The sequence below is a fragment of the Maniola hyperantus genome, chromosome 20 (assembly GCF_902806685.2).
Source record: "Maniola hyperantus chromosome 20, iAphHyp1.2, whole genome shotgun sequence".
Classification (NCBI taxonomy): Eukaryota; Metazoa; Arthropoda; class Insecta; order Lepidoptera; family Nymphalidae; genus Maniola; species Maniola hyperantus.
The window spans coordinates 2,141,271-2,151,383 of NC_048555.1; the positions used below are offsets into that span (position 1 = coordinate 2,141,271).

Sequence of the window (10,113 nt, forward strand, 5' to 3'; positions counted from 1 at the left end):
CCATCTGATTGGCTGATAAGCCAAGTGTGGAAAATTTTGCGTCCTAAAGTTGATCGCACAGAATACTGCCTCTTGCGGCAGTGTGCGATCAACTTTATAGGTAGGTACAATAAAGTCGCTAAATCCGACTGAAGAAATGCAAATTATTGGTATTATTAACGCACTTACTATGCAGAACTCTTGAGAATCTTGTGCTTATTGTAGGTCTTTTTACACGACTGCAAAAAAAGGAGTGTAGGTAATGCTTTCAGGGTGTTTGATGAGGTCATCACATCACACACCCTGGCGCAGTGGTAAGCATCTTATCTTGATGGTAGGCTGGTAGGTGGTCTTATTAGTGGGAGGTTCAATTCCTTGCAGGGGTTTGGAATTTTATTGTCTGGTCTGGTCTGGTGGGAGGCTTCGGCCGTGGCTAGTTACCGTGCCGCCAAGCGATTTAGAGTTTCGGAACGACGCGACGACGCCGCGTAGAAACCAAAGGGGCATGGGTTTAATAAAAACTGCCATACACATTCCCTCTGTGTTCCAGGTTAACCCGCTTCCATCTTGGACTGCATCATCTACCATCATCACAAGAAAATTATGAGCGGCCTTATTACTTACTTTTTCTCCGAGAAAGTTTCTGTTAAGTATTTGTTTATCTTTTAAGCAAACTAAGAACTAACTAAGACTTTAATAAAATGAAGAAATAAACGAATGGTAATTTTATTCCTATCCCGTCGAACCGTGAGTCGCCACTCGCCCCCGTAGGTAACCTATCACCAGTGGCGTGCAGGTCATAGAGGCATAAATGCACTGCTTACCTCAGTTGTAATAGCTCAATGCAAATTTTACATTATGACCTGCCAGTAAACAGGTTCCCCTAACTAATGCCTACCCTGGCTTCAAACCCTGTGCACGCCACTGCCTATCACTAGTCTGTAATCACACACGCACTTGCTTGCAGTTTACAATGACCTACATGTTATTGAATCAAATCAAAGCTATAAGTACTTGTAGATTAAAGTTACCAGTAGGTAGGTTTGTGCTAGAGCGATAAGTATGTTCTATAAGTAGGTAGGTACTTACTACTATACATAGTACATACCACCATAAAACATCAAAGAAAGCTGGGGTGTATAAACTGCGGAGTACTCTAACGCGTTTACGTCTAGTCTGTTGTAGACAAGTTCTGTGAGTTTTTTATTTATACCAATTTAATGTCCCTATAATCACGAATTTATAACACCAAAAGTCAATGGTGTACACTAAGTTACTAATGCCCATACAAAAATTGGCCAAGTCCTTTTAATGTCTCTAGTCTATAACGAGTTACGCGCTCGCTGACAGACAGACGGATGGACGGACAGCGGAGGCTTAGTAATAGGGTCCCATTGGCTCCCTTCGGGTACGGCCGGTACCGCCACGAGACCCTATGTTATGATACCTATTCATCTACACTTCTACACTAATATTATAAAGAGGAAAGATCGTTATTTTTGTATGTTTGTGACGAATAAACTCAAAAACTACTGGACCGATTTCAAAATTTCTTTCACCATTGGAATAGGTACTACATTATCCTTTGGGCTATAGGCAATATTTATCACTAGAAAGGATTAGGAATCCTTAATAAATATCGAATAAAGTCTGTAGTGTACGTAAGTGCAGTTTCCTAATAAGTACTAACCCCTTTAAACAGGCATCATAGAAGGTGTCCAGTGTAACTCGTCCCATAATAGGTATGTACATGGAGTCGGGAAGTGGCGCCGGGCGGCGCGACGTCTCGGCGCCTCTACCCACAGTCGGGGTTGGGGTGCTCCTAACTACACAAACTCGAAACTGGAAAATATGTGTGTGAGATTTTACATTTGACCAACGTTGATAGAATTCGAGACACAAAACGTAACGTAAATTGTAGTGTGACACGTCTTTAACGTAAGTTGTAGTTTAGTTAATTTTCAAACTTTAATGTTTAAATATTATTATGAACCCAAGTAAATATTTGCATGGATCAATTGATTGAAAACGTCAAAGTAAAATGAAATTAAAAGTCCTTGATTTAGAATAAGATTTTACCAGGTATCTGACCTGGTAAAATCTTATTCTAAATCAAGGTCAGGGCTTGGAGCGCTGGCTCAAAATGTATGGACGAACTTGAGCTTAAAAATTTTTTTACAAAAAAAATAAAAACCGACTTCGTTACATAAACACTAAAAATTGAAAAATAATTTAATTTATTACCGAATATATTATGTATACAAGAGTTATTATAGTTCCATAATAATACTTTTTGGTGCCGGTGCCAATTAGCTTTAGCTGCGCGAATCGTCTAGACTTCATATTTTTATGGGACTCCACAATGGCACCTCATTGGCACCGACCCCAAAAAATATTATTATGGAACTATATTAACTCTTGTATACATAATATATTCGGTAATAAATTAAATTATTTTTCAATTTTTAGTGTTTATGTAACGAAGTCGGTTTTTATTTTTTTTGTAAAAAAATTTTATTTCACAATTTTTAGTGGCCCCATGGAATTATGCTATGACTGGTTAAAAATCTACTGTTACTAAGCTATTACACTGATCGCGAGCAATTTACTCTTATCCGTTGAGGAGTTCCAGTATCTATCTTCGAAGATGTTCATCAGATCTTGACCAAATTGAAATGGGACCAACTTTGAAGTATACCCTTTCAAACAAAAAAAGAATTTTCAAAATCGGTCCAGGCGTTTTTGAGTAATCGGGGAACATACATAAAAAAAAAAAAAACTCCTCCTTTTTTTGAAGTCGGTTAAAAACAAGGTAGAATACGAGTATTCCGTATTTAATTTTAAGCTTACATAAAACGCTTCCGAGACGGTCGAGTAGCTTAACGTCAACCACGTAGTTTTGTTTTGCTTGATCAAGCTGCTCGACGGTCGCATCAAGCAGTTTAATGTGCCCGTCAAGCAGCTTTAGCAAGCCAATAGCCACTTTTCTGATTTCTCGAACACTGTCCGAAATCAAGCAAAAATATAAAATCACATCAATCACCGTAAATCACGTTAATGCTTGACCAAAAATATGCGTGCTTGACGTCAAGCCGCTTGTCCAGCTCGGAAGTGCTTGAAAGCCTTTTAAGTGTTTCGAGTTTCGACGCTCGAATTCTATTACGATTGGTAAGATCTGAAATCTTGTACTAAGAACACTGGATTCAAACGCCATTATGGTCGCAAGCTTTGAGGTTAGCAGCGTCGTAATAATTTTAAGTTTTAACATTTTCGAAGAATTGTAGTGTTGGCGCCAGAACAACGTCTTTCAGTTTCTCAGGTTTTCATCACTAACAAAGTACAGTACGCGGCCGAAAGTAATGTACATCGGCCTTTAGAATGACATTTCCGCTTTGTAGAGCGTTGTCTCTGTCGCAGAATACCTATATGACGTTTTGTGGGTCTCAACGACAGGGGCAACGCTCTACAAATATGCTATCTCCTTCCTAAGGTTCGATGTACATTACTTTCGGCCGCGTACTGTACATGATGTCACCCTTTTACCACTCTACCATTCGATGCCTGAGTTCTAGAAAATAGACTATCAGGTATGGGTAATGGGGCATCTGGATCTAATTGACCCAGAATCTAGTTGCCCAGTCTATTATAGTCTGTCCGTCTATTCATAGGTGTGTGTGTGTGTCACATTTTATTGTAGGTAAAGAGTAGAGTGGAGTTCGATTGAATGAACAATGCAGAAAATTTATAGACATCACGTACAAGGTTACTTTTAGAGTACATCTCTAAAGGTTGACTCCTGTTGGTGTGAATATTTTTTTCATTCTGAAATCTTTTGTTCGAAAACAGTTGGTAGGGGAGAGTATAACCCCATGGAAACGTCACAAGTTTAATAACGTCGGGGTTGTTCTATAAAAGCATAATAATATTGTTATCATAATATTATTATTATATCATTATTTTGAGATGTCTTACTCCATTAATCTTTAGGTACTAGATGATGCCCGCGACTTCGTCGGCGTTGATTTAGATTTTAGGTTATTAAAACATCCCGTGTGAATTCTTTTATTTTTTTGATAAAAAATTAAAAAAAATGTTCATATCGGGATGCAAGTTATCTCTGTACCTACCTGATATAAATAGATGATGCCCGCGACTTTGTCCTCGTGGATTTAGGTTTACTTAAAAATCCCATGGGAACTCTGTGATTTTCTGGGACAAAATCCTATGTCTGCCCTCGGTAAATAAGCTGACTCTGTAGGTAGGTACTAGGTACCTACAAAATTTCATCAAAATCGGTTGAACGGGTGGGTCGTGCTCGTGAAAAGCTAGCAGACAGATAGACTGACACACTTAGCACATTTCTATTCTACCTAATGACTAATCCATTGGTTAGATAGGTAGGTACATAATAGAAAAATGCTGGATTTTAGATACCTTTCCTTCTTGACATAGTACCTAATTAAGTAAATAAAGATCACCCGGAAATTTTCTGCTAGGATAGAAGCATCAGATGTGGCAAACAAAGCTACTTGTTTCCAGAGGGCTCGTGATTGTGGATTTTTATATTTCTTTATCCTCCGTTCCTTATTGACACTTGACCCTTTCACAGTGAACTAAAATTAGCTGAAAAAAGTCTCGCTTCATGCGCCGGCGTCGCTTCATGACTCACGACCGTGGCGCCATCTGATTTATTGTGGATTCGCGCGAAACTACCGATTTGGAATAAAGAACAGCTTTAAAATTAGTTGCGACAGTTGCTAGTAAAAGATTAAAACACAAAATCGGCATTTTGTGTTTTTTACAAAAACATGTTTTTCTGTTTTGTATTAAAAGATTTTAAATGACTAATTAGGAATTAACATTGTGGCGCCAGTCGCGAAATTTTTTCAACGATCATGAAAGCAATGAACATACCTACGTTAGTAAGCTTCTGAGTTCCGAGTTCTAAAATAATAAATAGGTACAGCCCCTACGGAAACAAGCAAATCCCTCGATATGGTAGATACGGTTAGAGTTTTGCTGAATTAGGTACAGAAAGAGTGGAGACGGATTATCAAGGGAGCAACAGTTGTATTGAAGAACACCAACACCTCTCAAGAAGGAGGAAAATTCTAGCCCCAAATCTAAATTCATAAAAGCAGAAACAAAATAGGTACATACCTATGCAATTTTATATGCAAAATTTCAAGGAAAGGTTTTGTGATATTCAAAAACTAAAACCAAAATAGGTCTCTCTCTCATTAGAGAGATCTAGAATAAATTCTGAGAATGAAATAATATGGTGGCCGAGCTTCGCAGCAGTCCTACGAGTGTTATTACTTAGTCAGTATACCTAGTAAATACATATACCTACCTACACGCAAAACAAATCGTGCGTACTCTAAACGCAAATAGCCCGCAAAAGGAGCAAGTGGTAATTTTATTGCAACCACACGCACATCGCCCGCAAATACACTTCAAACCATTCCCCTTCCGACCACTTTATCAGTTAACACGTCTTCATGGGGTTTCTTCGGTTATTTTCACGCCTACTTCGTGTGAAATTTGGTGTTCCGAGATACATACTTATAACCACACAAGTAGATATTATAGACCAGAGGGGAAGCTTCACAGTAGCTCACGCACACCACGACGAGCCACGGACGCTCCGTGGGCCCAGTTTGGCGGCAAACGGAGCGTCCGTGACAAGTCGTGGTGTGCGTCAGCTGCGCTAGAGTGAGTGAACCTACAGCCAGCCGCTAGTATGAAGCTTCCCCTCTGCTACTCGTGTGCTTATAACTCCATTTTTAAAAATCTATAGTCCGCAACAGGTCGAGACGGCGATCGGGGTAAGAGGCGGAGGGACGCCCCGCACACCCACACCCCTGCTTGCCCGCACCGGGTTAGCGCGGGGGCTGTGCGGGTGTGCGGGGCGTTCCCTCCCCGATTGCCATTTTACCATTATAGGTACTATAGATATCTGGTAGGTAAGTTATACCTACCAGAAGCACAGAATATAATTAGTATTTAGTACTAACGACAGAAGTTTCTCTACTAGTGTATTGCACCATATCTATTTATTTATCGTATTTTGCAAGTTTTCCGAAGCCCTGGCAGAAGTCCACCGCTCGTTTTTATTATTCAATATTCGACCTTATTGCTAGTCAATAAGCTGTACCGACGACGACGTGACGTTTATTTTTAATCGGTTTCACAATATTTTACTGGGAATCTCCAACGCTGTCCATTCATCACTCGTTGGCTTCATTCAATAGGTTTCACCATCGTCGATGTAAAAGGTAGGTACCTACTTACTTAGTTTAACGGACAAGGACGTAACTAAGTATATAAAACTTTCACAAGAAAGCTCTAGGAAAAAAAGAAAACCTTGAGGATTGGCAGACATTACACACCGTGCATGGAGAACATTATGGAGAACTCTCGGGCATGCAGGTTTCCTTACGATGTTTACCTTCACAATTGATATTTTAGTTGATTAGAAGTTAGAACGCATAAGACTGAAAAATTAATCAACCGAAAGTAAACTATTATTATTTTCAACTTTCACAGTAAGATTAGTATACCAAATGGGGTATGATACTTGTACAATGCACATTCTAAAACAGATTTTTATTTATTTTTGGGCATAATAATTTTTGATTTATCGTGCAAAATGCCGATAAAATACGATTGTTGTACGGAACCCTCAGTGCGCGAGTCTGACTCGCACTTGGCCGGTGTTTTTTACATAGTAACAATCTGTCGTTCAATACGTCGAAACAGCCGCACGTGCGGCGTTGGCAGCTCGCACTGGATTCCCGCCAGCAGGATGACACACCAGAGGAACCTAATGTGATACTTCCGTGGAAATGAACATTGCGCGGGAAACCACTGCTATACCGCCTATACTGCTACTCTTGCCACAGATATACATGTTTAATTCTTTATTTCATTTCAAACCTTCGGCGTCACTTCGGCCAAAAAAATACTCTCGGCTTCGGTCTAAATGATGGGTTTTGGGCTTTGGCCGAATCCGAAGGTAAAAAAATGAAGTGTGATTTCTTGTACGGACTGTACAAGAAACCCATCGTCTGCGAGATCGACTCGCACTTAATCGATTTATTTATTCGCTTTCATGGGGCCGACTAAAGGACTGAGATGCCCACAAAAAAAAATCATAAATCATTAGGTATAGGTACCTGACTAAGTATTTTTATATTCCTTTCAAGCTTGAGCATTCGGTTTTACCTTTGGTTTTTTTAAATAGTTTTCTTCATTTGTATTTAGACTGTTTAGTAGATTTTTTTTTTTTTTTTTTTTCTTTATTAAAGGGTTTGTTCAATCAGAACATGTCACCCTTGTAACAAATCACAATAGGTATGTATAATAATTATCTTCGTTTTAAAGTTAAATTAAATAGTTTATATAGCATTCTGGCCTCTCGCGATAATGGAGAGGCCAAAATGCTATTACAAACGCCAATATTCCTAATTTCTAAATTAAACATTAACGTTAATGACACCAGTGTTGTACATCACCCCAATAATGGACAAAAAAAGAAAAAAGTTTATAAATTAAGGGTACAAATTTGATTTTAAATTCTGGCAACACTTAAACATAGACTTTGACAGCCCATCTGTCAAAAGGTGACGTATCATTTCCCTCGGCCATTTTGTTTCAAAATGGCGAATGGTTAGTTTCGTGTGCAGTGAGTTGTTCACAAATAATCCAGTTCTATTAAGGAAATCATTAAGGAAGTAAGTGAATACTTTTGTTTATAGACTCTAATAGAGGTGTGGTATAGAAATGAGACATTATTTTATGTGTAGTATGATAAATTGACCAAATAATCCACAGCAATAAGCCAGGACAGTTTTGATTTGTAATGCGAATTTGATGATGTACATTACTGGATTTTTTTTTCAAGCATTTACCAATCATGAACATTGTGTCACAACTACTTTTTTTTGTCTGTTCTAGAATTTGAGCTTTATTGTGCGATGCTCAATTTTCTCTTTCAAAGTAACTACTTTATTTTTATTTTGCTCTACAGAATCCAGTAATGGACATAAAATGTCCATAATTGGAAACTAAAGAATACCCAGTTATAGACATATTATGTTCATTACTGGAATTCTACAGTTCCCAGTGATGGACAGATCAATTTTATTTCAGTTATTTTTTAACCTCCGACGAAAGAAACGAGGGTTGTTATAAGTTTAACATATGTATCTGTGTAGCTGTCTAGAGCATCGTAGCTTATAAACGAATGAACCGATTCTGATGCGGTGTTTTCTGTTTGACAGCTGAAATTATCGAGATGGTAAATGATGATGAAAGGTGAATGATGATGTATGATGGTGGACGGTTGGATGTTATGTTTAATAAAAATCTGTTCAGCCCTTTGAGGATTATTAGCTCTTTTCCTAGTTGATTAAGTTTTTTTTTTAAATATCATTGAATGATGAGACGAGCAAGACGTTCACCTGATGTTAAGTGATACGCCTGCCCATGTCAGATGCAGTGCGTCCCATAATTTTGCATTGCAGTATCATACGACACACTGCACTGCACTCATCACCCTGAGACAACAGTTCTTAGGTCTCATTTTGAACAGTAATCACGTCGGCGTACAGCGCCCTTCAAACCGAAACACAGTAATACTGCTTCACGGTAGAATAACGGACACCGCGGTGGTACCTACCCGGACGAACTCCGCAAGAAGAGTCCTACCACCAGTAATGTAATCTCAGCTATTTTCATCTGCAGCATCATTTAAAGGTTCGAAACACCCAACTCCTCAACAACTTACTCTTGTGTTGTCGTTGGTATTAGAATAGTCCCGATGATTAGATTATTATAGATATATGATGATCAGGGCTTGATGATGGAGCAGGAAAGAGAAATTAGGATGGGTTGGGGGTATGGCGTCTGGGTTATATTTAAACCTTTTAATTTTGTATTTTATCTTTATAGAATGGCACCAAAGAAAAATTACACCCCCGAGCAAATGGGGAACGCCATAGAAGCGGTTAGGAAGGGGGAAAAAATTGCTAAAGCTGCTGAAAGATTTGGGGTGCCAAGAGTAACATTACACAATAAAATAACAGGAAAAAGTCCGCTTGAGTGTTCCATGGGTCCAGCCACGTATTTATCTAAAGATGAAGAACGTGTATTAGAATTGTGGGTTGAACTAATGAGTGAAAAGCATATTCCGATAACCAAAGATGAGCTGCTTGACAGCGTTCAAAGAATAATTTCGGAAAAACGCCAAGTAACACCTTTTGTCAACAATCGCCCAGGAAAGAAGTGGTATAGTCTGTTTTTAAAGCGACACCCTATAATTTCTGAAAGAACTTCTCAAAATTTAACTACAGCGAGAGACAATGTAACAGAACAAGACATAGAAAGATGGTTTAAAGAAATCGATGATTATTTACAGGAAAAAGATTTAAAGTCGGTGCTTGAAGAGCCTGATAGAATATTTAATACAGATGAGAGTGCATTTTACTTGTCGCCTAAACCAGACTAATTAGTTTTTAGTTAATAAATATGAAAGAATCATACTCATAACTCAGTTCTTCATTTTTACCATTGCATCCTCCACCATGCTGGCTTCATAAATATAAAAACAAGTTGGTACCTATCTGTCCGTCCATTGTCCATTAATTGGATGTCCATAACTGGATTTTGTTAATTAATGGGCGTCCATTACTAGATCTTGTTCATTATTGGGTGTCCATTACCAGATTTTTACTGTACATCATTGGTTGAATGAATATTTTAAATACAGTTTGAATATTTTAATTATTTTATTTGACCTAGTTATCTTAGCCTAGTTATTATAATTAAATTACATAAAGGAAAACCCAACCTTCATGCTACATTTAGTTCTCACTGTATATGTTTCTTATCTAAGGAGATATATTGAAATATATATTTTTTTGTCCTTAAACCGTCCATAATTGGTGTCGTTACCTTATAAAAAAATTAAACCTTTCGACTTCATTGCGGGTACATTCCAAAAATATGTGATTTATATCTTCTCTCACTCCACATTCCGAGCAATTCGGGCTAGATGTCTTTTTCATTAGATAACCAAAAGTGTTTAGCGGAAGGTGTCCAGCACGAAGTCTTAAGGCAGTGACAATGTCA

The 10,113-nt window shown here is 38.2% G+C and overlaps 1 long non-coding RNA gene across 1 annotated transcript; it reads left to right on the forward strand.

Moving 5' to 3' along the window:
- Positions 1-7,479: 7,479 nt before the first annotated feature.
- LOC138403710 (uncharacterized) lies at positions 7,480-9,531 on the forward strand. Its single transcript, XR_011237904.1, has 2 exons — positions 7,480-7,715; positions 8,935-9,531. It is a non-coding gene; the product is annotated as an uncharacterized lncRNA (long non-coding RNA).
- The last annotated feature ends 582 nt before the right edge of the window (positions 9,532-10,113 follow it).